This window comes from Hippopotamus amphibius, chromosome 16 (assembly GCF_030028045.1).
Source record: "Hippopotamus amphibius kiboko isolate mHipAmp2 chromosome 16, mHipAmp2.hap2, whole genome shotgun sequence".
Lineage (NCBI taxonomy): Eukaryota > Metazoa > Chordata > Mammalia > Artiodactyla > Hippopotamidae > Hippopotamus > Hippopotamus amphibius.
This window is the reverse complement of record NC_080201.1, coordinates 60,989,193-61,013,431: the sequence shown is the minus strand read 5'-3', so window position 1 is coordinate 61,013,431 and position 24,239 is coordinate 60,989,193. Positions and strand designations below refer to the sequence as shown.

Below are 24,239 nucleotides of genomic sequence, written 5' to 3'. Positions count from 1 at the left end.
TCTTTGCTTGACTTTTTGCTGCATTATCTTCCCAGGGTCAGATGTCCTGAAGGAAGGAGCAGCCCTCTCAGTCTCCCGCTCCTCCGCTGGGCTTCTCTTTTGTTTGACATCTTGGCCCCTCCAGTTGCAGCTGCCTCAGTACCTCTTTGAAGCCTTCAAACAGACTTTTAGAAACGTATTTAGCTTTTCTAGTTCTTGTTGGGCTGACCTACAGGCTGCTAACATACAGAACTGCAAGTGGGGAGACTGTGGTGTGTTCTCTCCATCTGAAGCAGCACACAGCGGTCAGCTTAAATATATTGATCATCTTTATTTGATATGGGAGAAAACAAGAACCACTGGGCCTTGCTTAGTCCTCACTCTTCGTTGCTCATCAGAATCCCCAGTTTGCCTGTGCTCGGCCACTTGAACTTGGTAAGAGGGTGGAGCAAGTGGCCCACTCGGCCCAGAGACAGGGCCTGTGTCCTGGCTCCTCTTGTGGCCTCTGTGCTGTTGTCCCAGCCCTGCACTGGTCTCCCCTCTTCCCCTTGCCCCGTGACAGCCCGGAACAGGCTTCATGATGATGGGCTGGCAATGGCAGAGAAGGTTGAGGAGGTGGGCAGGGTTATGTGACCTTTATTCTGTGAACTGATCCCATGTGGGTTTTCTTTTTCAGTGTGTGTGTTTTTTTCTTTAATCAATTTAGGGATAATTGACATTTCTTTTTAAAAATTTATTTCTTTATTGGCTGTGTTGGATCTTCTTTGCTGTACCCAGGCTTTCTCTAGTTGTGGCGAGTGGGGGCTACTCTTCTTTGTGGTGGACGGGCTCCTCATTTTGGTGGCTTCTCTTGTTGCAGACCACAGGCTCTAGGCAAGTGGGCTTCAGTAGTTGCGGCACATGGGCTCAATAATTGTGGTGCATGGGCTTAGTTGCTCCGCAGTATGTGGGATCTTCTTGGAGCAGGGATTGAACCTGTGTCCCTTGTATTGGCAGGCGGATTCTTAACCACTGTGCCACCTAGGAAGTCCCTTCAGTGTTTTAAAAAATGACTGCTTTTAGTCTTCCCTCCAATTTCATTTTTTTAAATTAATTTATTTATTTACTTATTGGTGTGTTGGGTTTTCGTTGCTGAGCACGGACTTTCTCTAGTTGTGGAGAGTGGGGGCTACTCTTCATTGTGTGTGGGCTTCTCAGTGCGGTGTCTTCTGTTGTTGCAGAGCACAGGCTCTTGGCATGTGGGCTTCAGCAGTTGCAGCATGTGGACTCAGTAGTCATGGCTCGAGGGCCCTAGAGCTCAGGCTCAGTAGTAGTGGTGCATGGGCTTAGTTGCTCCACAGCATGAGGGATCTTCCCGGCCCAGGGATTGAACCCATGTCCCCGGCATTGGCAGGTGGATTCTTAATCACTGCACCACCAGGGAAGTCCAATTTTACAGTCTTTTTGAAAGCAACAGTTGAGATTTGAAAAAGACATCTCAGAGAACTCCAGTATATAAAAACCGAGAAAAGAGAATGTGTTCAGGCTGAATTGTGGACAGGACCCCAAGTTGTGCCTGTGTCTCTCCCAGAGTCTGCCAGTTCCTGAGACGGGTGGATATAGGACACCAAACACTTTAAGGACTAAGGTCCTAAAATCACAACTTAGTCTGCCTGTGTCAGGATTGTTGGTTCTCACAGCAGAGGGTTGGGTGGAGCCGGGAGCAGTGTAGCCTGTGCCCGGGGGATTGGAGAGTGAGGAGGGTAGACGTGGAGCCGGGCCAGGAGGGTGAGAGGGGATGGGAGACGACGTGGGGACAGAGGAGGGGTGATGCCTGGCAGGGTATGAGGGGCTGTCTCTTTCACGGCTCGGGGCAGGGATGCTCGTGAATGTCTGCAATGCGGCCCCCATGCACAGTTTTCTGGCAGCCAAGGGCCGACTGAGGTCAAGAGGCTCTGGTGAGAAGAATCCCCAGCCTTCTCAAGTTCTGCTGGAGCTCACTGTGGGGTCCAGCACTCCACTGTGGGTTCATTTTCAGTACCCTTAACAAGGTTGGATCAAGCACTTTGCTGAGCTTGAGTGAGTGAGTCAATTAGGGAGAACTGACCTCAGATTCAGAGAGACATAAAATTAGCTCAGTGACTCCTTGCCCAGTGTAGATTCTACAGAGTTGAGGTGGTGCCCTTCCAATAGCCTCACTGGTGGCTTTTTTAGTAGGAGCAGGAGGCAAAATCCCCCTTGGGAGACCATGCTTATTTCTAGTTTTTGGTTTCTGAAACAGTTAATACTCTTCAGTACTTCTTCGAAGCAGTATCCTTTCAAAGTAGTGTTTGAGCATGGGGGGCATCCCTCATCGGCACACACTCATCCTGCATCCTTTGGAAGTGGCCCCCTGTCCCCCCAGTCTCTGCACTGTTAATGGTTGGCCTGGGTGGAGCCCACCTGTCTCCATGGAGCCCCTTGTGACTGAGTCAATTCCAGATTCTGGGGTCCTGGGAGACAGTGGTGGAGGCAGAGCTGTCGCGCCATTTCTTCTTGAGACAGCGGTGATGGTGAGATAGTGATCTCGGATGGCCTTGGCCTGCAGCGGCTTGAAGCAGGGTTTTGGTTCCTGGCCAGTGACTGAGGTCTGGTCTCGGTGGTGAGAGAGTTGAATCCTAGCCCCTAGACCAATGGTCAGTGACAAGAGCCCTGGCCCTATGGCTTTGCAGAAAAAGAATTCCCACAAAGACGGAAAGTAATGAAACAAGTGAAGTATTTATTAGGAGAGAAGAGTATGTGTGGATACACGGGTGGGCTCAGAGAGAGAGCTGCACCCTCGTGGTAGTTTAAATCACTTATATGGGGCATTTCTTCTGGGTTTCCTTTGGCCATTTTGATGCCTGGTTCAGAGCCTGTATCTGGTGTATCTCAGGATCTTCCCGTGTGCACATGCATCTCTTAGCCAGGACGGATGCTACTGAAGAGGCCTGTGGGTAGTGGGCATCACTTGGCATCACTCCCCTCTTGACCTCCAGGGAGCCTTTCTGCGCATGTGTAGTTGGGGAGGTCTCATGACTTTGAGAGTGAGGAATATGTGGTCTCTTATCTTCTATCTGGGTAGGGCCCAGCCTTCTCTCTCAGTTGTCCTGTTATTCCCATCTCGCAGTATCAGTGCACAAGGAATAAACTCCAACTGTTTGCTCTGGGGGCCCATCTGTCTCCTGCCTCAAATCCCCCTTGAGAGACGAAGACCCCAAGAAATCTTTACTGGGAAGATGAAGGGTGAAGGTCTGTCTTCTGTAGCTTCTTCAGGCTGGCAAGAGGCTCGAGGACCCTACCTAGTTGGCGTCTCACTGAGGGCCCCCAGGGTGACTTCTGTTGTTATTTCAGCAGGTTCTGCTGTGGGGAGTGGCTGGAGTCGCTGCATCACCATTATAATTAGAGACTCAAGCAAGGGTAGGAATCTGGTTATACAAGGCAGTGCATTTTTGTTATCTCAGGCTTAAAATTTAGCATGGAGTCTGATTTAGCCCTTCCCTGTTACAGTCCCAGACCTCCTTCTTGGACTGAAAGGTCTTAGTTGCAGAGTTGCAACAGTGTGGAAGAAAACAGAGCACTAGGTGAAATATAACATAAATCAGCATGGCTGAAACAAGGAAGGTTATAAGAAGATGGAAACCTCCCATCAGAAAGCTTTTAATACCCTTTGGGGATCCAGGAGAACAAGTTAGAAAACCAGTTTTCCATTTCCCCACCCACATGGAACGCAAGGATTGCCGGTTAATTGTCTGTTGAAGCCAGGTGGCCTGTTGTCGAATTTTCTCCATGGTGGTCTCTACCTGGGAAGAGGTGTTAATGTATGTGCAACAAGAAATGTTGGCAACTGCACACACTCCTCCTTGTTCTGCCAACAGGTAATTCAGGGCCAGACAGTTATCGAGTATCACCTTGGCCAGTGAATCTAGAGACTTCTGTAAGTTAGTGAGAGAGTTAACAGTACTGCTAGCTATGGCAGTGAGAGTATAAGACAAATTTCGAAGGACATGTTGGTCGGCAGCTACTCCCCACCGTGGTAACAGGGCGTATCCAAAGAAATAGGCGTCTTCGTCTGGGATGCCACCAGGTAAATCTCAAGTTAATCTAGTGAATAATTTTAATGAACTCGCCCAGTGCTTGGATTCCTTTAAGCAGTGGATTGAAAAAGGAGTAATCAAGGTTCCCAGCATATACTGTGTGGACATGGAGTTGTGTAGGCAGTTAGTGGCCCATGATTTCTTTTCCCTTCCCTCCCCTCCCCTCCCCTCCCCTCCCTTCCATCTTCCCTTCCCTTCGTCTTCCCTTCCCTTCCCTTCGTCTTCCCTTCCCTTCCCTTCGTCTTCCCTTCCCTTGTCTTCTCTTCTCTTCTCTTTTTTTACATTTATTTTTTACAATAAACTGCATATATTTAGAGTGTACAATTTGGTATCCCAATCTCCCAGTTCATCCCCCCCCCAACCCTCCCTGCTTTCCCCACTTGGTGTCCATATGTTCGTTCTCTACATCTGTGTCTCTGTTTCTGCCTTGCAAACCGGTTGATTTGTACCATTTTTCTATAGTCCACATATGTGTGTTAATATACGTTATTTGTTTTTCTCTTTCTGACTCACTTCACTCTGTATGACAGTCCCTAGGTCCATACATGTCTCTACAAATGTCCCAGTTTCATAGCTTTTTACAGCTGAGTAATATTCCATTGTGTATATGTACCACATCTTCTTTATCCATTCATCTGTTGATGGACGTTTAGGTTGCTTCCATGTCCTGGCTATTGTAAATAGTGCTGCAATGAACATTGGAGTGCATGTGCCTTTTTGAATGATGGTGTTCTCTGGGTATATGTCCGGCAGTGGGATTGCTGGGTCATATGGTAGTTCTATTTTTAGTTTTGCAAGGAACCTCCATACTGTTCTCCATAGTGGCTGTATCAATTTACATTCCCACCAGCAGTGCAAGAGTGTTCCGTTTTCTCCACACCCTCTCCAGCATTTACTGTTTGTCGATTTTCTGATGATGCCCATTCTAACCGGTGTGAGGTGATACCTCATTGTAGTTTTGATTTGCATTTCTCTCATAATTAGTGATGTTGAGCAGCTTTTCATGTGCCTCTTGGCCATCCATATGTCTTCTTTGGAGAAATGCCTATTTAGGTCTTCTGCCCATTTTTTGATTGGGTTGTTTGTTCTTTTGATATTGAGCTGGATGAACTGTTTATATATTTTGGAGATTAATCCTTTGTGGATTCGTTTGCAAATGTTTTTTCCGATTCTGAGGGTTGTCTTTTCGTCTTGCTTATAGTTTCCTTTGCTGTGCAGAAGCTTTGAAGTTTCATTAGGTCCCACTTATTTATTTTTGTTTTTATTTCCATTATTCGAGGGGGTGGATCAAAAAAGATCTTGCTGTGATTTATGTCGAAGAGTGTTCTTCCTATGTTTTCCTCTAGGAGTTTTATAGTGTCTGGCCTTACATTTAGGTCTTTTATCCATGTTGAGTTTATTTTTGTGTATGGTGTTAGGGAGTGTTCTAATTTCATTCTTTTCCATGTAGCTGTCCAGTTTTCCCAGCACCACTTATTGAAGAGGCTGCCTTTTCTCCATTGTATATCCTTGCCTCCTTTATCGTAGATTAGTTGACCATAGTTTATCTCTGGGCTTTCTATCCTGTTCCATTGACCTATATTTCTGTTTTTGTGCCAGTACCATACTGTCTTGATCACTGTAGCCTTGTAGTATAGCCTGAAGTCGGGAAGCCTGATTCCACCAACTCCGTCTTTCTTCACTTTGGCTATTCGGGGTCTTTTGCGTTTCCATACAAATTGTAAAATTTCTTGTTCTAGTTCTGTGAAAAATGCCCTTGGTAATTTGATTGGGATTGCATTGAATCTGTAAATTGCTTTCAGTAATATAGTCATTTTCACAATATTGATTCTTCCAATCATGAGTGTCTTATAGTTTTCTGAGTCCAGGTCTTTTACCTCCTTAGTTAGGTTTATTCCTAGGTATTTTATTCTTTTTCTTGCAATGATGAATGGGATTGTTTCCTTAATTTCTCTTTCTGATCTTTCATTGTTAGTGTATAGAAATGCAAGAGATTTCTGTGTGTTAATTTTGTATCCTGCAATTTTACCAAATTCATTGATTAGCTCAAGTAGTTTTCTGGTGGCATCTTTAGGATTTTCTACATATAGTATCATGTCATCTGTGAACAATGACAGTTTGACTTCTTCTTTTCCAATTTAGATTCCTTTTATTTCTTTTTCTTCTCTGATTGCTGTGGCAAGGACTTCCAAAATTATGTTGAATAGTAGTGGTGAGAGTGGACATCCTTGTCTTGTTCCTGATCTTAGAAGGAATGCTTCCAGTTTTTCACCATTAAGAATGATGTTTGATGTGGATTTGTCATATATGGCCTTTATTGTGTTGAGGTAGGTTCCCTCCATGCCCACCTTCTGGAGAGTTTTTATCATAAATGGGTGTTGAATTTTGTCAAAAGCCTTTTCTGCATCTGTTGAGATGATCATGTGGTTTTTATCCTTCACTTTGTTAATATGGTGTATGACATTGATTGATTTGCATATATTGAAGAGTCCTTGCATTCCAGGGATAAACCCCTCTTGATCATGGTGTATGATCCTTTAATGTGTTTTTGGATTCTGTTGGCTAGTATTTTGTTGAGAATTTTTGCATCTAAATTCATCAGTGAATATTGGTCTGTAATTTTCTTTTTTTGTAGTATCTTTGTCTGGTTTTGGTATCAGGGTGGTGGTGGCCTCATAAAATGAGTTTCGGAGTGTTCCTTCCTCTGCAATTTTTTGGAAGAGTTTGAGAAGGATGGGTGTTAGCTCTTCTCTAAATGTTTGATAAAATTCACCTGTGAATCCATCTGGTCCTGGACTTTTGTTTGTTGGGAGATTTTAAATCACAGTTTCAATTTCATTACTTGTGATTGGTCTGTTCATATTTTCTGTGTCTTCCTGATTCAGTCTTGGAAGGTTATACCTTTCTAAGAATCTGTCCATTTCAACCAGGTTGTCCATTTTATTGGCAGAGAGTTGCTTGTAGTAATCTCTTATGGTGCTTTTTATTTCTGCGGTGTCTGTTGTAACTTCTCCTGTTTCCTTTCTAATTTTATTGATTTGAGTCTGCTCCCTCTTTTTTGTTGTTGTTTTTTAGAACTTTTATTGAGATACAGTGAACAGACAATAAACAGCATATATTTACAGTGTACAATTTGGTATCCCAATCTCCCAGTTCATTCCCCCCCAGCCCTCTCCACTTTCCCTACTTGATGGCCATGTGTTTGTTCTCTATACCTGTGTCTCTGTTTCTGTCTTGCATTTCCTCTTTCATAGTTGTTAGCATTTGCCTTATGTATTGAGGTGCTCCTATATTGGGTGCATATATATTTATAATTGTTATCTCCTCTTCTTGGATTGATCCCTCGATCTTTATGTAATGTCCTTTCTTGTCTCTTGTAACATTTTTTATTTTAAAGTCTATTTTATCTGATATGAGTATTGCTACTCCAGCTTTCTTTTGATTTCCATTTGCATGGAATATCTTTTTCCATCCCCTCACTTTCAGTCTGTATGTATGCCTAGGTCTGAAGTGGGTCTCTTGTAGACAGCATATATATATGGGTCTTGTTTTTGTATCCATTCAGCCAGTCTGTGTCTTTTGGTTGGTGCATTTAGTCCATTTACATTCAAGGTAATTATTGATATATATGTTCCTATTACCATTTTCTTAATTGTTTTGTTGTTGTTGTTGTAGGTCCTTTTCTTCTCTTATGTTTCCCGCTTAGAGAAGTTCCTTTAACATTTGTTGTAGGGCTGGTTTGGTGGTGCTGAATTCTCTTAGCTGTTGCTTGTGTGTAAAGCTTTTGATTTCTCCATCAAATCTGAATGAGATCTTTGCTGGGTAGAGTATTCTTGGCTGTAGGTTCTTCCCTGTCATCACTTTAAATATATCATGCCACTCCCTTGTGGCTTGCAGAGTTTCTGCTGAGAAATGAGCTGTTACCCTTATGGGAGTTCCTTTGTATGTTATTTGTCGTTTTTCTCTTGTTGCTTTTGATAACTTTTCTCTGTCTTTAATTTTTGTCAATTTGACTACTACATGTCTTGGCATGTTTCTCTGTGGGTTTATCCTGCCTTGGACTCTCTGCACTTCCTGGACTTGGGTAGCTGTTTCCTTTCCCATGTTAGGGAAGTTTTCAACTATAATATCTTCCAATATTTTCTCGGGTCCTTTGTCTCTCTCTTCTCCTTCTGGGACCCCTATATTGTGAATGTTGGTGCGTTTAACATTGTCCCAGGGGTCTCTTAGGCTGTCTTCAGTTCTTTTCATTCTTTTTTCTTTATTCTTTTCCACATCAGTGATGATCACCATTCTGTCTTCCAGCTCACTTATTTGCCCTTCTGCCTCAGTTAATCTGCTATTGGTTCCTTCTGGTGTATTTTTCATTTCAGTTATTGTGTTGCATATCTCTGTTTGTTTGTTCTTTAATTCTTCTAGACCTTTAGTAAACTTTTCTTGCAGTTTTTCGATCTTTGCATCCAGTCTTTTTCCAAAGTCCTGGATCATCTTTACCATTATTATTCTGAATTCTTTTTCCAGAAGAGTGCCTATCTCCTCTTCATGTAGTTGTTTTTCTGGTGTTTTATCTTGTCCCTTCATCTGGTACAAAGTCTTTTGCCTTTTCATTTTCTCTGTCTTTCTGTGGTTGTGGTTTTCAGTTCCACAAGATGAAATACTGCTGATACTACTTGATTCTGCTGTCTGCCCTCTTGTGGAGGAAGCTGTCTAGGAGGCTCTTGGGTGCTTCCTGATGGGAGGGACTGATGTTGGGTTGGGCTGGGTGGGTGGAGCTCAGTAAAACTTTAATCCAATTTGGTGGGTGGAGCTCAGTGACACTTTAATCTGCTTGTCTGCCAGTGGGTGGGGCTGTGTTCCCACTGTGGTGGGCGTTTGGCCTGAGATGACTCAGCACTTGAGCTTACAGACTCTTTGGTGGGGCTAATGGTGGACTCTGGGAGGCCTCACACCAATGAGCACTTCTTAGCACCCCTGCCTCCAGTGCCCCTGTCTCCTCCGTGAACCACAGCTGCCTCCGACCTCTGCAGGCAACCCTGCAACACCAGCAGGTAGGTCTGGTTCAGTTTCCTATGGGGTCACTGCTCCTTCCCCCTGGGTCCTAGTGAGCACACTTTTTTGTGTGCCCTCGAAGAGTGGAGTCTCCGTTTCTCCCAGTCCTGTGGAGGTCCTGCAATCAAATCCTGCTGGCTTTCAAAGTCTGATTCTCTGGGGATTCCTCCTCCCATTGCTGGAGCCTCAGGTTAGGAAGCTTGACATGGGGCTCAGAACCCTCAGGACTTCTGTGGTATAACTGTTCTCCAGCTTCTGAGTCACCCACCCAGCATTTATGGGATTTGATTTTAACGCGATTTCGCCCCTCCTACCGTCTCATTGCGGCTTCTCCTTTGCCTCTAGATGTGGGGTGTTTTTTTCGGTGAGTTCCAGTGTCATTCTGTCGATGATTGTTCAGCAGTTAGTTGTAATTCCGGTACTCTTGCAAGAGGGAGTGAGCACACATCCTCCTACTCCGCCATCTTCAAAACTTCTTCCCTCTTTTCTTCTCTTTTCTCTTTTCTTTTTTTAAATTTATTTTATTTATTTTTTGGCTGCATTGGGTCTTCGTTGCTGTGTGCAGGCTTTCTATAGTTGCAGCGAGTGGGGGCAACTCTTTGTTGTGGTGTGTGGGCTTCTCATTGTAGTGGCTTCTCTTGTTGCAGAACACAGGCTCTAGGCACGCAGGCTCAGTAGTTGTGGCATACGTTGCCCCATGGCATGTGGGATCTTCCCGGACTAGGGATCGAATCCGTGTCCTCTGCATTGGTAGGCGGATTCTTAACCACTGCACCACCACGGAAGTCCAGCCCATGGTTTCTTATCTACCTGGCACACGAATTATCATGGCCGGGCACAATAGACTAACTTGCCCAAGGTTTTAAGACCTAGCCATCCAATTCTGTTGTTATGGAAATGTTTTGCAACCATATACCCAATGTGTTCCATCCATGTCTGTCCTGATAACCTGTTCCTTTAATGTGACTCCTTCTTTCTTCGGGTAGCGAGTTAGGGTTTGAGCACAAATAGGTAACTGGAGTTCTGGCTTAGGAGGGACCATTATAAAGCGCTGGGGTGCTTTAATGCTAATTCTTCATCCTCCCAGTTTGACTTCATATTCTCCTTCTGTTGCTAAGGGGAGGGTTAGGCAAGAGGCATTAGAATTTTCTTCAGTAGGAAAATGAAGAATTTTGACTCTGTACATTACAGTTCTGAGCCTTGGGTCTCGGTAGAAGACCATTTTTCATCAGGAACTTGGCTAAAATTCCTGACCTGATGGACAAAGGGGTCGCTATGGTCCATGATGGACTTAGCTCGGGGTAAACAAATCCAGCATTCTGTCAACTGAGTGGAGGAAGCAAGAGTTTGTGCAGTGCGAACCAGAGAGTTGTCTGCCCACCCTGTGGATAAGGGAAATAGGCGTAGAAAAGCTAAGGCAATTGGTAACTCCAGAGAGGTACCAGTCAGGATCATATTTAAATCACCCAGCATGGGCAGAGAAGTTCAATGAATTCTGAAAGCAAGGGTGAGAGAAGACAATAGTTATCTAAATCTACCAGAGCATGTCAGTTATTTTGTGAGTGGGTTGGAGTACCTGAAGGCAAAGGAAGATAGTGGCTATGGGTACTTAGCCTAGGCTCTAAGAAGACCTTTTGTCCTTTTTGAATAAGAGCTTCAGGTCTTAGAGAGGCTCACTCATCCACCTGGAATTTTCAGGCTGTTCTGGGTCCTCCGGATCCTGTGGAGACTCTCGGAGGAAGACGTGGATTCACAGGGATGGCTGGAATGTGGGTCTTCAGGTTCCTGTAACATGTCGGTGGAGACAGGTTTAATCCTGGACAGATGAACCCAGCTGGTGACTCCCTGGAGTTTAACTGCCCTAGGAGTGCTCAGCAGGACTTGTAAGGACCCTCCCATTTCGGGAGTAGCTGGTCGCCAGGGGACTCATTTTTCCAGGTCTTTAAAAGTACCCAGTCTCCAGGGTTTACAGCAGGGTGACTGGGACTGTCATCTGGAGAAGGCTGTACTCTGTTGCCATGCTCTTGTGTAGCCTTCTGGACCTGGCCTAGGTTTATAATGTATCTAAGATGAGCCTGGGTTTCTGGGTCAGTTAGCATGTCCCGAGTAAGGAATGGCCTTGTGTATGTCATTTCAAAAGGGCTTAATTTAGTGGTTGCTTTAGGGGCTGATCTCACCCTTAAGAGGGCTGTTGGCAACAGGCGATACCACGGCTCTGACGTTTCCTGAGAGAGTTTGCCCAAGGTTTTCTTTAGAGTATAATTAGCCTGTTCTACTGTTCCTGAGGACTGAGGTCTTCAGGATGAGTGGAGGTGGTATATTAATTCCTAAAGCCTGTGGAAGCTGTTGCGTGACCTTTGCTACAAACGAAGGCCCGTTGTCACTCTGAAGGTGATGGGGCAACCCGAATCTAGGAATAATTTCCCTTAGGAGTGCCTTAGTCACTTCAGTTGCCATCTCTGTTCTAGTGGGGAAAGCCTCTGTCCATCCAGTAAAAGTATCTACAGAGACTAGTAAGTATTTGAAGCCCTGGAAACAGGGCATCTGAGTGAAATCTACGAGGGTGAGTCAAAAAATTACAGCACTCTGGCTATAGAATTTCGTTAACTTTTAGAAAAGACAGATACATTGGTTTTCGACATAATCTCCTTGCTTTTCAGTACACTTTGTCCATGTCAACAAGCTTTCGTATTCACTCACTAAAAAATGTTTTAGGCTGAGCTGCGAGCCGTGAATGCACTGCTATCTCCACTTCTTCATCAGAAGTGAATCTGGTTCCTTCTTGATGACTAACACTTGTGCAGCCCTCCTTCAACTTCTCTATCCAGTCATACACACTTCTGCACAACAAAACACTTTCTCCCGACTGTGCACAAAGTCTTCGGTAAATAATGGCACCAGGTACACCCTCAGACCACAAAAAACAAATCAGTGCACGCTGCTCTTCTTTCGTGCAGATCACAAGTGGGGCAGCTGTTTTTGCTCCCTCCACAGTTACAAGTGAACTGATTTATGAAATGAAATGACATTCACACCTGCCCAGCAGTGACTGGGGAGACAGTAGCCTTGAAGGGAAAGTGCTGATAGGACAGTGCGACCAACAGAAGTTTTAATGTAACCGGAGTGTGGGTAATTTTTGACTCACCCTTGTACTCGCCCGTCCTCTCCTGGGTAAGTCCCACGTCGCTGGCCTGGGCTAATGGTGGGGGGAGCTTGAGATTGCCTCCTGGATTCCGAGTAGCTCAGAGGGCACAGGCTTGAGTAGCTCTTTGTCTCCAGGAGCCCTTTCCCTGTAAAAAGCCAGGAAACAGTTGTAGACCTTGCGTCTCTCCCCAGGTGGAGGGAGTCATGTAGCCCTTTCATAGTTTTGCATTAAAATTAGCAGAGAGAGGTACGAGCAATTTCTCATCTGTGTGCCACCAGCCGTCTGTTCCCTTAGTTCCCCCTGTGTCTCGTGTCCAGGTCTCTTTGGAAGTCGAGTACCTGGGCATAACGTTAGAAGGGGTGAGGGATGGGATTAATGCCATTTCGGTTATGGGTATCAGGGCTGCTTTCTCTGCTTCCCAACCTGCCCTGTGGTTTCCTTGGGAAACTTGAGAAGTCCCCTTTGGGTGCCCGTGGCAGTGAATGACTGCTGTCTGTTTCAGTTTCGAACAGCTTCTATGAGATGTAAAATGTTGGCCCCATGTTTTGTAGGGGACTTTCTTGCACTTAGAGGTCCTCTCTCTTTCCCGATAGCCATGTGTGCATGTGAAACGAGGAAGGGCATCCTGAGATCATCAAGTACAGTAAACCATTTGGTGTCCTCAGGGATTTGGGCTCATATATTATAAGGAGTGGCCACGAGGGGATGTATAGGGACCCCTGCGTTTACTGCTCTAAGGTCTTGTACCATCCTATATTCCCCATTTGGCCTAACACCTGGCAGAATAGGAGTATTGCCTGGAGACTGGCAGGGCACCAAGAGGCTATGCCTTAAGAATTTATCTACGAAGGCTTGTAAACCCTTCTTCGCTTCCAGCTTTGTGGGATATTGTCTCTTGTTAGGATAGGCAGCTTCTGGCCTAAGGCTAATTCTTACAGGTTTATGGCCCTTCTAGGGATTCCTTTGTCGCATACTGAAGGGTCCACTGCCTGTAGAATATGGTTGGGAATAGGACCCTGCTGTTCTGGCTGGTCCGTCTTAGTCAGTGTCAAGGTAGGGGGCTGCTCGGGGACTCCTAACCGGAGTATGGCCCTGAGGGAGCTCAGAAGGTCTGTCTCCAGTAGTGGGGTGGGACACTGAGGCACAGCTCAAAAGGCACAGGAAATCAGCTGCTGTTCAGATTGGCAAGTGAGAGGCCCAGTAAAGTAATGGGTGCGAGGCTTTCCGCCGACATCACAGTACAGCTATTGGAGGAAAGAGACCCAGTGTGAGAAGTTAAGACAGAGTAGGTGGCTCCTGTATCAATTAAAAAATCGATTTCCTTACCTGCCAGGTCAAGGACTACCTGGGGCTCCTTGATGCAGATCAACATCCCGTTGCGGGGAGCCTCCAGAATCCCTGGGCTGCCTCAGTCGCCTGGCAGGGCCATCTTGGGAGCGGGAGCCCCCCTTCCCCTTCGGGACAGAGGGCAGTTCCTCTCCCAGTGACCTGTTTGTTTGCAGGCTGGGCATGGCCCGGGGGCCCTTTCTGGCATTCTCGGGCCCAGTGGCCAGCTGACTTGCATTGGTAGCATTCCCCTCGCTGGCCTTCCCTCCAGAGGGACAGTTGAACTTTCCTGGCCCCCTCGAATTGTCCTAAGGCCGCAAGGCATGGCTGACAGCAACGGCGATCAGTTTTGCATGAGCTGTGGCTTGTCTTTCCCCATGTTGGGTTCTCTCTTCCTCTTCAGCTTGATCTCGATTATTAAATACCCCAAAGGCCACATCTGGGAGTTGGGTCATGGGGTTTGTGGGCCAAGTTGTAATTTTTGGAGTTTCCGCCTGATATCAGGGGCAGATTGGCTGATGAAGTGCTGTCCCGGCAGGGACTGACCTTTATTCAGAAGTGGACGGATCTAGGTTGGTTTACTTCCTAAATGCCTCCACAAGCACCCAGGAGAGGGCGATGGATTTTCTTTTTCTTCTTGGGTCAGTCCTTTCACCTTTTCATAGTTAACCAACTTTTTGATACACTTTCTCATTCCTTCTAATACACACTGGATCATGTGCTTCCTGGCTTCTGTTTCCGCCTGGGAATTATAATTCCAAGGGGGTTCCTGATTTAGGACTGCGTCTCCACCCATAGCATAATATTGGGGTTGGTGTCTGGCAAGCTGGTCGGCGTGCCCCCGGCCTGCTGCCCAGATTCTCTGTTTTCCCTCAGGGGTGCAGCAAGTAGATAAAACCACTTGAACATCCATCCAAGTTAGGTCATAGACCAGAGTTAGGCCATGGAACCCTTCAACAAACTTACTAGGGTCTTTAGAAAACTGGCCCAGTTTCTGTGTGCATTGGGCTAAGTCAGTTGACGAGAAGGGCACGTGTACTCCGATTGTCCCTTCGCCATTTGCCACTTCCCTTCTAAGAGGGCATCATCTCCCTGATCCTGGGTGATAGGAAGCTCCACTGAGAGTTAGTGGAGCTAGCCTCTGGAGGGACTAGCCTCTTTTTCTTGGGGTAACAGAGGGTGTGGAGGGACATAGGGAGCTGGAGTTCGAGATCAGTCGGGGGACGGGAGAAGTAGGTGGCTCCGGAGGAGCGGGGATACTGTCAGGAACAGGAGGAGCCAGGTTTCCCCCCTGAGAGATGGGAGAGCTGAGAAGGGGATCATCTGAAATGTCGGGAGAATCTGCTGGTTCCCCAAGCTTTGAATTACAAGAGCCATAAAGGTCAGGATTTTGGTAAAGGACCATGAAAGCCTGGAACCTCGCTCCACTTTCCCATCCTGTGGCAATAAAGATCCAATTGCAGAATGGTATTATAATTTAGAGATGTGTTTTCAGGCCATTTTTCTCCATTCCCCAACTTACACAAAGGCCAGGCACTGCTACAGTAGAATTTAAGTTTTTCCTTCCTTAGCCCTTCTATTTAAAAAATTTCCAATTCTTTTTTATAAATTAATTAATTAATTTATTGTTATTGTCTGTGTTGGGTCTTAATTGCTGCGCACAGGCTTCCTCTAGTTGCAGCCAGTGGGGGGGTACTCTTCGTTGCGGTGTGCAGGCTTAGTGCAGTGGCTTCTTGTTGCGGAGCACGGGCTCTAGGTGCACAGGCTTCAGTAGTTGTGGCACACGTGCTTAGTTGCTCCGTGGCATGTGGGATCATCCCGGACCAGGGATCAAACTCGTGTCCCCTACCTTGGCAGGAGGATTCTTAACCACCGCACCACGGGGGAAGTCCAAAATTTCCATTTCTTAAGGATACAGCTCAGAGGTGTCTCCTCTGGCTTGGAGGGGGATCCTTGCATGCTGAGTAACCTGCAACCGAGAACGAAAGAGTGCTCCTAGAATAGAATCCAGCATCCCAGAAACATTTACCAGGAGGCTTTAACTTGAAGGGGTTCAGGGTGTCCCCTAAATTCCCTTCAAACCTGATGGGGTTTCAAGTGTCCTCTCCTCTCCCGTCGACTTCTGACCAGATGTCTCTGGCCTTCCTTTGTACTTTGTGCAAGGCATACCCCACCCCCACCCCCCGCCCAGCACGGCCAGAGAAGGGCTTTTGAATCAGTACAAACCCGTTCCTTAGGAGGGATCCCTTGTCTGTAGAACTTATGTGCTATGATAAGTCTTCCCATGCTGGGGTGTATTCCTCGCGACTGAGCATCTATGAAGCTTGTAATTCGGGCTTCTGGGTAGTGGCCAGATAGGCTGTCCATAGCAATGTGTAGGCTGCCAAGGCCTGGAGTGAAGGGGGTCCAATAGATGCAAAGACAAACCCTTGGAGAAATTGGAGTTGGGCGCTATGGAAGACCGCATAGGGTTCAAGGCTTGAGGGGCGGGAGGCAGAAGAATCCTATAGTAAATCTCTGGGCATTGAATCAGGTGAGAGACTAGACAGCAGAAGAACCCAGAATCCTTTGCCCTATCTGTCTGGCAGCTAAGATGGAATTTTGAACCATCTGAGGATTTTGTCTGACACAGGCAGCACTGGGTTTGGCAGAGGCGGGGTTGCAGTTCATGAATGATGTCCAGGAAACCCTTCCCTAAAAGGGCGGGAGATAGGAAGTGAGAGACCCTGTAGTGCGGAAAGGTGGGATGGAAAGGCATAGTGGAGGGTTTCATATGGGGCAGTGAGAGAGAGAGGAGACTCCTTGGGCTCCTGCACGGTCGGAAATCACGTTTCCACCATGTCCCAGAGACAGTGTCATCTGTCACCCAAGTGTTATTTGAATCTGCACAGCCTGGGAAATTCCCTGCCATGCCAGTGTTGTTGGGGGACCATAATGCTGTGAGCAGACAGAGGTTATGTCCTGCGGGTCTTGAAAGAAAGCAAAGCAGAGAGTGAGAGAAAGAAAGCAAGAGAGAAGGTCAGGGGCCTCAAGCTGCAGCTGAGTGAAGCCCGCGCTTGACTTCCTGAATTCCCGGGTCTCGGCACCAAATAGGATCTCGGGTGGCCTCGGCCCACAGCGGCTTGAAGCGGGGTTTCGGTTCCCGGCCAGTGATTGAGGTTGGCTCACAGCAGTGAGCGCACCAAATCCTAGTCCCTAGACCAGTGGTCAGCGATGAGGCCCCGGCCCTACGGCTTTTCAGAAAAAGAATTCCCACAAAGACGGAAAGTAGTGAAACAAGTAAAGTATTTATTAGGAGGAAAAAAAGAGTACAGTATGTGCGGACAGACACACGGGTGGGCTCAGAGAGAGTTGCGCCCTCGTGGCAGTTGAAATCACTTTTATGGGGCATTTCTTCCGGGTTTCCTTTGGCCAGTCATTTTGATTTGCCTGGTTCAGAGTCCGTATTTGGTGTATCTCAGGATTTTCCCCCGTGTGTGCCATCTCTTAGCCAAGACGGATTCCACCCGAGAGGCCTATGGGTAGGTTTGGCCACTTGGCATCGCTCCCCTTTGACTTCCAAGGAGGCTTTCTGCGCATGTGTAGTAAGGGGAGGTCTGCTGACTTCGAGAATGAGGGATATGTGGTCTCTTATCTTCTATCTGGGCCGGGCCCAGCCTCCTCTCTCAATTGTCCTGTTATTCCCATCTCGGAGTACCAGCCCACAAGGAATGAACTTGAACTTCTTGCCCTGAGGGCCCATCTGTCTCCTGTCTCAGTAGCAGTGATAGTGGTCGTAGCAGTGACGGTGCGGGTGGCGAGGTGCCCGACAGAGGGGAGCAGCAGCCCCCGCCGTGTCGGCCAGGTGCTGCCCCGTCCCTGAGGATGGGTGGTGGAAGCAGCCGGCTGTGGGCGCTTTTCTGGCACTGAGACCACGGCAAAGGCCACGGTGAGAAAGACCTTGGCCTTAGTGCAAGCCATGGAAGCGGGGCAGTGCCCCCAGCCTGGTAGCAGAGCACAGAGTGCACGGAGGGGAGGGCGGTGGGGGACTGGGCCTCGTGAGACAGGGGCTTACCTGGTGAAGCGTTGGGGTTTTTGTTTCGTTTTGTAAGTATGGTTTTGGGCCCAGGGTTTTGTGGCCTCAGTGGGGAAGGACTGACACCATCTGGTTGGATGTTGTAAGAGGTTGTGCAGGTGCTGTGTGGAGGATGGGTGGGGGCGGGGCAAGAAGGGATACAGTAGAAACCACTGGCTGGAGGAGTCACTTGAGGTACATGGGTTGAGCTATAGAGTCAGTACTTTGGGCAAAGATTTTAAACCCCTTAAGGTCACCCATTATACAGAGCATAGAACAATATATATAATATTTTAATGAGGTATACATACTGCTTATGTGTATAATGTGTACACTAATATCTTCAAATATTCACTGAGCGCCTGTTTTGTGTCAGACACTGTTCTAGGTGCTGAGTACTCAGTATGTAGTAAGGGTTACACAGCCCAAGATTCTTGTATTTCTGCAAAGAGAAACAGAAGAAAGACTCCGTGTAGTTAGTTTGGGCACGTTCCGTGCGTGGACGGCATCGCTGCAGGAGCCGCGGCGGGTGCTGGGGGTGTCTGCCCAGGAGGACTCGCGAGGCGGCTCTCCCTGCGTTTCCACGGCCCTCTGTGCTCCCCGCTCCGCTGCTCAAGTCGCAAACCCTTGCCTGGCGCCACGCAGCACACCTCCGTGTGGGTGGACGTTGGGCCTCTTGAATTCAGCATGGGCTATCTTCCCCGATGTCTGTTCCTCCTCCTGAGATTGGGACCGTTTTCTACCTAGTCGTGTGCGCGGCAACCAAGGAGACGGTTTGCCTCACCCTTGTAGTCTCCAGGTCGCGTAGCAGGTACCTTTTCTGTCTCTTGGAGGCCGAGTCTGAGGTCCACTGGTGAGGTCTGCACCCTCTTCTTCCACCAGGTTGACTCAAGGAGGTGCTGACCCCAGCGGCCTCTCTGTCCCGTACCAGCCATGCTGGGTTGTAGGTCGTTCCTCACCTGAGATGTTTTGTTTTCCTGCAGCTTCTTTTGTAAATACACTGTTCTCTCAGAGAAGAAGGCCACTCTTCCTCCCCTGTCTTCAGATTGCTAGCTCTTAGTGCTAGCTCCTGCTAAGTAATTTGGCAGCTAACTCTTTTGGAGAACCAGTTTTGCCCTGTCTATAAAGATCCTCAAAAATGTACATATTAAGAGCAGTACGCCAGTTAGAAACCATTTTAAAGGATAAATAATGTGTAGTGCACGTTCCACAGGGCTTTAACTTTGCCTCCCAGCCTTACCTCATTTCCCCCATTTCCCCCATTTCTGGCCTCACTTTGGGAGGGAATGAATGATTTCTGGTGGTCCTGTCCTTGTGGTGGGAGGTGGGCTCACTGGGCTGCGGCGGTGATTTGAGACCCCTCTTTGACTCTCTCCCGAGCGTTGTGACAGGTGTGTGACCCCACAGCGTGCAGAAGGCCGTTCTGACCTTACGGATTTCCTCCTTCACCAAACATGGCTGTTTCAGGATTCTTTCCCCCCATTAGAGACCTTTGATGGTTCTCTAAGCCGCCTAGAAAACCTTGCTAAAGTGATCGAGCTCTAGGAAATCTGAGATGAACCAGGGACTTCCCTGGCGGTGCAGTGGGTAAGACTCTGCACTACCAATGGCAGGGGGCTGGGTCCGATCCCTGGTCAGGGAGCTAGATTCCTCGTGCGTGCTGCAACTAAGAGCCTGCACGCGGCTTAATCCAGACTCCGTCTTTGGTTTATGTACTGGGAGATTCCTCCACCAATGTGTATGTAAGCTGATCCCCTTTACAATATGCGTGTTTCTGCATGTAAATCTCCTTGCTGGTGACACTCCTGAGGCCCCCTGGATGCTCTTTTGAACAGAAGCAGTGGGAGGCACCTTCTAACGAACAATGTCCCTGCCCTTCTCTGCACCTGCGCGTCAGCTCTGGTAATCGAGTTGGGTCTGGTGATGGTGCAGGGTCCACTAGAGATGGCAGTGGGTGGGGACAGCCTGGGGGCCAGGGCACAGGCCACTCACGTCATCACCCCTGCAAAAAAGCAGTTAGAAGAAATGCAACATAATCAGGTACTTAAATCTCTAAATTGTTTAGAAATCTGTTAAGAGGTGAACTGAGCTGGGTTCATAGTTTCTGTAATTACTACAGATGTTGAGCGGAAGCCGAGTTACATTTTCTTTACGGCTAGTCCACTGCTTGTAACCGTAGAGCACCGCTGATTTGTACAGTGAATGTGTTTGCATTTCAGATGGATTTTGAGTCTGGCAGTTGTGTGTGGATCAGAATGCTGAGGCCTTTCTGGGTTCACTGGAAAGCTGACAGCCTAGGGCCTTTTATAATAATGGCCGTACTTGTTCTTAAGTTTAGAAGTTTTTGTTTTTCCTATTTTAGGCAAGGCAGAGATTAAAAAAATGAATGGAAAACATAGTGTTTATCAGACACTGTTGACAAGCTTCTTTCAGAATCTAAGAGGAGGCTTCAGCTTCATCTTATACGGCTGCTTGTGCAGAGACGGTGCTTTAGAACAGCACCCCTGAAGGCCCCTTTACTAAAAGGGCGCCACTGGTGCTGTCCTTGCCACAGCGAACATCCTGTGTGCGGGAACTAGGACCTGGTACAGCCAGGTAAATGAAATATATTTATATGTCTTTATCCATCCTAGTGTTAGGATTTATGTTCAGGAAAGTATCTTGGACTTCCCTGGATCTTGAGAAGGCAGGCTTGGATTCCCTTCCCTCCCCCGCCGTGTGCGTGCCAGGGTCAGGGCAGAGGCTGGTCTGAGTTATGGTGGTCCGTGTGGTCTTGGGCTGGTCGGTGGACCCACTGTTTCTCTGGAGGGTCAGAGAGTTCCCGCATGTCCTATGGTGGGAGTTGCCTTTGTGTGAAGACTGAGAGGCTTGACAGGGGTCAGTCTTTAGAGGGTCTCTCTCACTCTTTTCTATTTATTATTTGTTTTCTAGGATTTTGCAGCAGTTGCTAAAGAACTAAATGTATGCAGAGAGTAGCTCCTTGAAAGAGAAGAAATAGTTGAACTGAAAGCAGAGAGGAACACCACCAAGGTTAGTAGGGGGATTCTCACTGTTAACATTTGCTTCCGGGTCACAACTGGGCTCTGTGTTACTGTCTTTAAACTCAAAAGATGATCCACTCTCTCTGGTTATAAACACATTTTTGACATTTTCCTGCTGAGCAAACTGGGCTTGATCAGTTCAGGGTTCTCATATCTTGCTTGAAATCTGTGATGAGAGTTAATGTGATTTTAGTACATTTGAGGGGGAATTTCTCTAAATTGACTGGCCGTGCCCCCTGTGTTGGGAGCACCAAGTGTCATCCACTGGAGCACCAGGCAAGGCCCTTAGCGAATGACTCTTGAAGAGCAGACTAACCGGCCTTTTTTGCCTTCTGAGATGGCCCACAGTCTATCTGTGGAGTGTGTGTCTCTCTAAATAAATGCACTTCTTACCTATCAAAAAAAAAAAAGAGCAGAATAACCAAAAAAGACACTGACAGGGTGCTTGATCTAAACCACGGGCAAGAAAACACACCAAGCATGAATGGAAGGCAAGTACTCAGTCTCCCTCTCTGTCAGGTCCTCGTCTCACCTGTCCAGCCTGTGCAGGTCCGTTGGGAACCTGTCGCCAACGCACCACTGAGGCCTCAGCAGCCATGACAGTCGTGTGAGCCCACAGCATGCAGAAGCCAGTTATTTCCTCCCTCACCAAACACGGCTGTTTAAGGATTCTTTTCCCCCATTAGAGACCTCCTGCTGGTTCCACAAGGAAGACCTGGCTACAGTGCCCGAGCTCTGGGAAACCACAGACAAGCAGTCCAGAGAGCAGAGCCGAGTGAAGGGATGTCTGGCAGCCCTCTCTACGCACGTGACAGAGCTGGAGGAAGATCTGAGAAGACGTCATCACATCTGAGGAAATGAACACGAAATTGCAACGAGATGTTTGAAGTGAGTGACAGTAGACGTCAGTGTGGTCAAGGGGACTGGACATAATCAAAGACAGACATAGTGAGTTGGCTCCGTGTGTGCACCTTCTGTGTGGCCACCCCACCCCCCGTTGTCCCCACGTGGCTCCTTTCACACGAGCTGGGTGTTCTCCTGGGAGCAGATGCTAAGGAGGTGTCCGTTTTCTCAGTGGGTCCACACACGACCCAGAGAACACGGCGGGTAACATTCATCTGCCTTTGAGTAACTCAGCCTCTCCTAGACGTCGAAGCCTTACTGCCTCGAGCATTTCTGTGTGTTTGTTGTCTGGTCAGAAAGTTCACCTTCACTCTCCCTCTGCAGGTACTCCTCCACCTGTTTACAGAAACACCTAACTTGGCCGAGTTGATTTTCTCTCAATATTTCGACCACTCTGCTTCCTCCTAGCTGGTATGTCAGAGACATCAAACCCATCTCAAGATGCCTTCGGCCTCAGCAGATTGGGAGGACAGGCTGAAAACAATCATAAACTTCCAAAAAAGTAAGTTTTCGTTGCTCTCACTGAACAGTTTTCAGTTCTGCTTTTTAACTGTTTAAATGGAATATCCAGCTCTTTCTATATATTATCTTCTGAAAGCTTAACCCAAAGCCTTTATTAAACTGAACTTTCTGGAGGACTCAGAGCATCTGAACTAGATTCAGACTCACTTTTCCAAGCTGGGCTTAGATGAGGTCTCCCCACCTAAGGCCACTGTCCCCTTATACACTGGGGCTTCATGGGAACTAAGATCCCACAAGCTGCTTGGCTAAAGGGGAAAAAAAAGACGTCAGTGGACAACAACTCCTATTTTTGGATAACATTTTCTGTTATCACTTTCATCCACATTTATTTAAGCATTTTCAAACAAGAAAGTTATTAGCTGCACTTAGTTTGTCAACATTATTCTGTAGTAGTCTAGTAAAAGAAAAATGGTACAAAGAGAAAAATACAAAACTTTAACTCCTACCCATATACAATACCTACCATCAAAAACAAACACAATTTTATCCACTAGAATAGGTAGGTATTAACAAATGCAAAACAGTTTATATATTCCACTTATAAAACACTGACTCAAAATTAGAAGTTATACGTTAATTTAACAACATATAAGAAAGACTTATCACAATAATAAAACTGAAAACTTCCTGGAGAATTAAAAATCATGATAAAAAATATATTGTTATTAAGCAAGAACATGTCACCAAACATCACAATCAGAACAAAACACTGGATGCAGTCCCTCTGACGTTATGGCTAGTGAAGGGTGCTGTCCAGGGCTCCTGCCTTTCACCACTGTGCAGTGTGCCTACAGAGAGCAAGACAGAGAGAGGGTGTCAGAGATCTGTAACTGTTAGCAATCACAAATCTACAGACACGCAAAGGCCAAAAGTGAAAGGATAGAAAAAAAAGATATGCCATCCTAAGGAGACCAGGGGTGACTACACAATGTCAGACTATAAAATAAAGACAAAGGTGATACAAGAGACGAAGGACAATATATAGTGTTAAAAGGATCAATTCACCAAGAAGATATAATTATACATATATATACCTCGAGCTCCCCCCCAAAACGAAGGAAACATTAACAGAAACAAAGAAATAGCAGTACAATAATAATATGAGACTTTATTACCCCAGGTTTTTGGATGGGTGGAACCAAAAAGAACATCAGTAAGAGGACTTGAACAACACTGTAGACTGATTCCACCCAACAACAGCAGAAAACACACACTTCTCAAGAACAAATAAAACATTCTCCATGAGAGACCTCATGTTAGGCCATCAAAGAAGTCTTGACAATTTTAAGAAGACAGAGAGCATAAAGAATTTTCTCAAACTACAAACGCTGAAATTAAACAGCAGAAGTATAACAGAAAAATCCCAAAAATGTGGAAGTAAAACAACATATTCATAAATAACCCATGAGTTGAAGAAGAAATCACAAAGGAATTTATAAAATATCTGGGTGAAAATGAAAACATACAAAAATTTATAAAATGTAGTGAATGCTGAACTAACAGGAAAGTCAATCAGGATTTTTAACTACTCAAGTAGAGAAGAATAAACTAAACTTGAGCGAAAGGAAACAGGTAAAGAAAAAAGATTAGACCAGAGATAAATGTACTATAATGAATGAAAACGATATAAAAGTCAAAAAACTGAGAGTTGGTGTCTTGAAAAAATTAAATTTACAAAATCTTGTCTAGAGTAAGAAAAAAGATTCAGAGAGCTAAAAACATATGAAAGAGGAGAGATTTCAACTTGTCACAGAACTATAAGGGGTTCTATGAACAATAACTCTTACAAATTACATAATCAGAAGATACAGGTAAATTCGTTGAGACATACAGCTACTAAGCTCTAATCTTTAAGTAATAAAAAAAAATTGAAAAGAAGTATAACTAGAGAGGTTCAAGCAGTAATCAGAAATCTCAAACAAGGGAAAAGCCAAGACCAGATCACTTCACTGCGTAATTCTACCAAACATTTACAGAAGAATTACCTCTAATCCTGATAAAGAGCTTCTGAAGAGCTGTAGAAGGAACACTAGCAAACTTATTCAATGGAGCCTGCATGATTCTATACCAAGCCCAGAGAAAGACACAGGAAGCAAAGAAAAGTATATACAATATACCCAATGAAT

General features: G+C 46.3%; 1 protein-coding gene across 1 annotated transcript in view; it reads left to right on the top strand.

Annotated features, from left to right (window-relative positions):
- Positions 1 to 24,239, top strand: part of LOC130838429 (zinc finger protein 160-like) — a 65,801-nt gene that overhangs the window by 39,373 nt on the left and 2,189 nt on the right. Inside the window, exons 5-7 of the transcript XR_009049665.1 lie at positions 20,579 to 20,677; positions 21,375 to 21,576; positions 22,000 to 22,093. The gene's annotated coding sequence lies outside the window, so the exon portion shown is untranslated. The remainder of the gene's footprint in view (positions 1 to 20,578; positions 20,678 to 21,374; positions 21,577 to 21,999; positions 22,094 to 24,239) is intronic.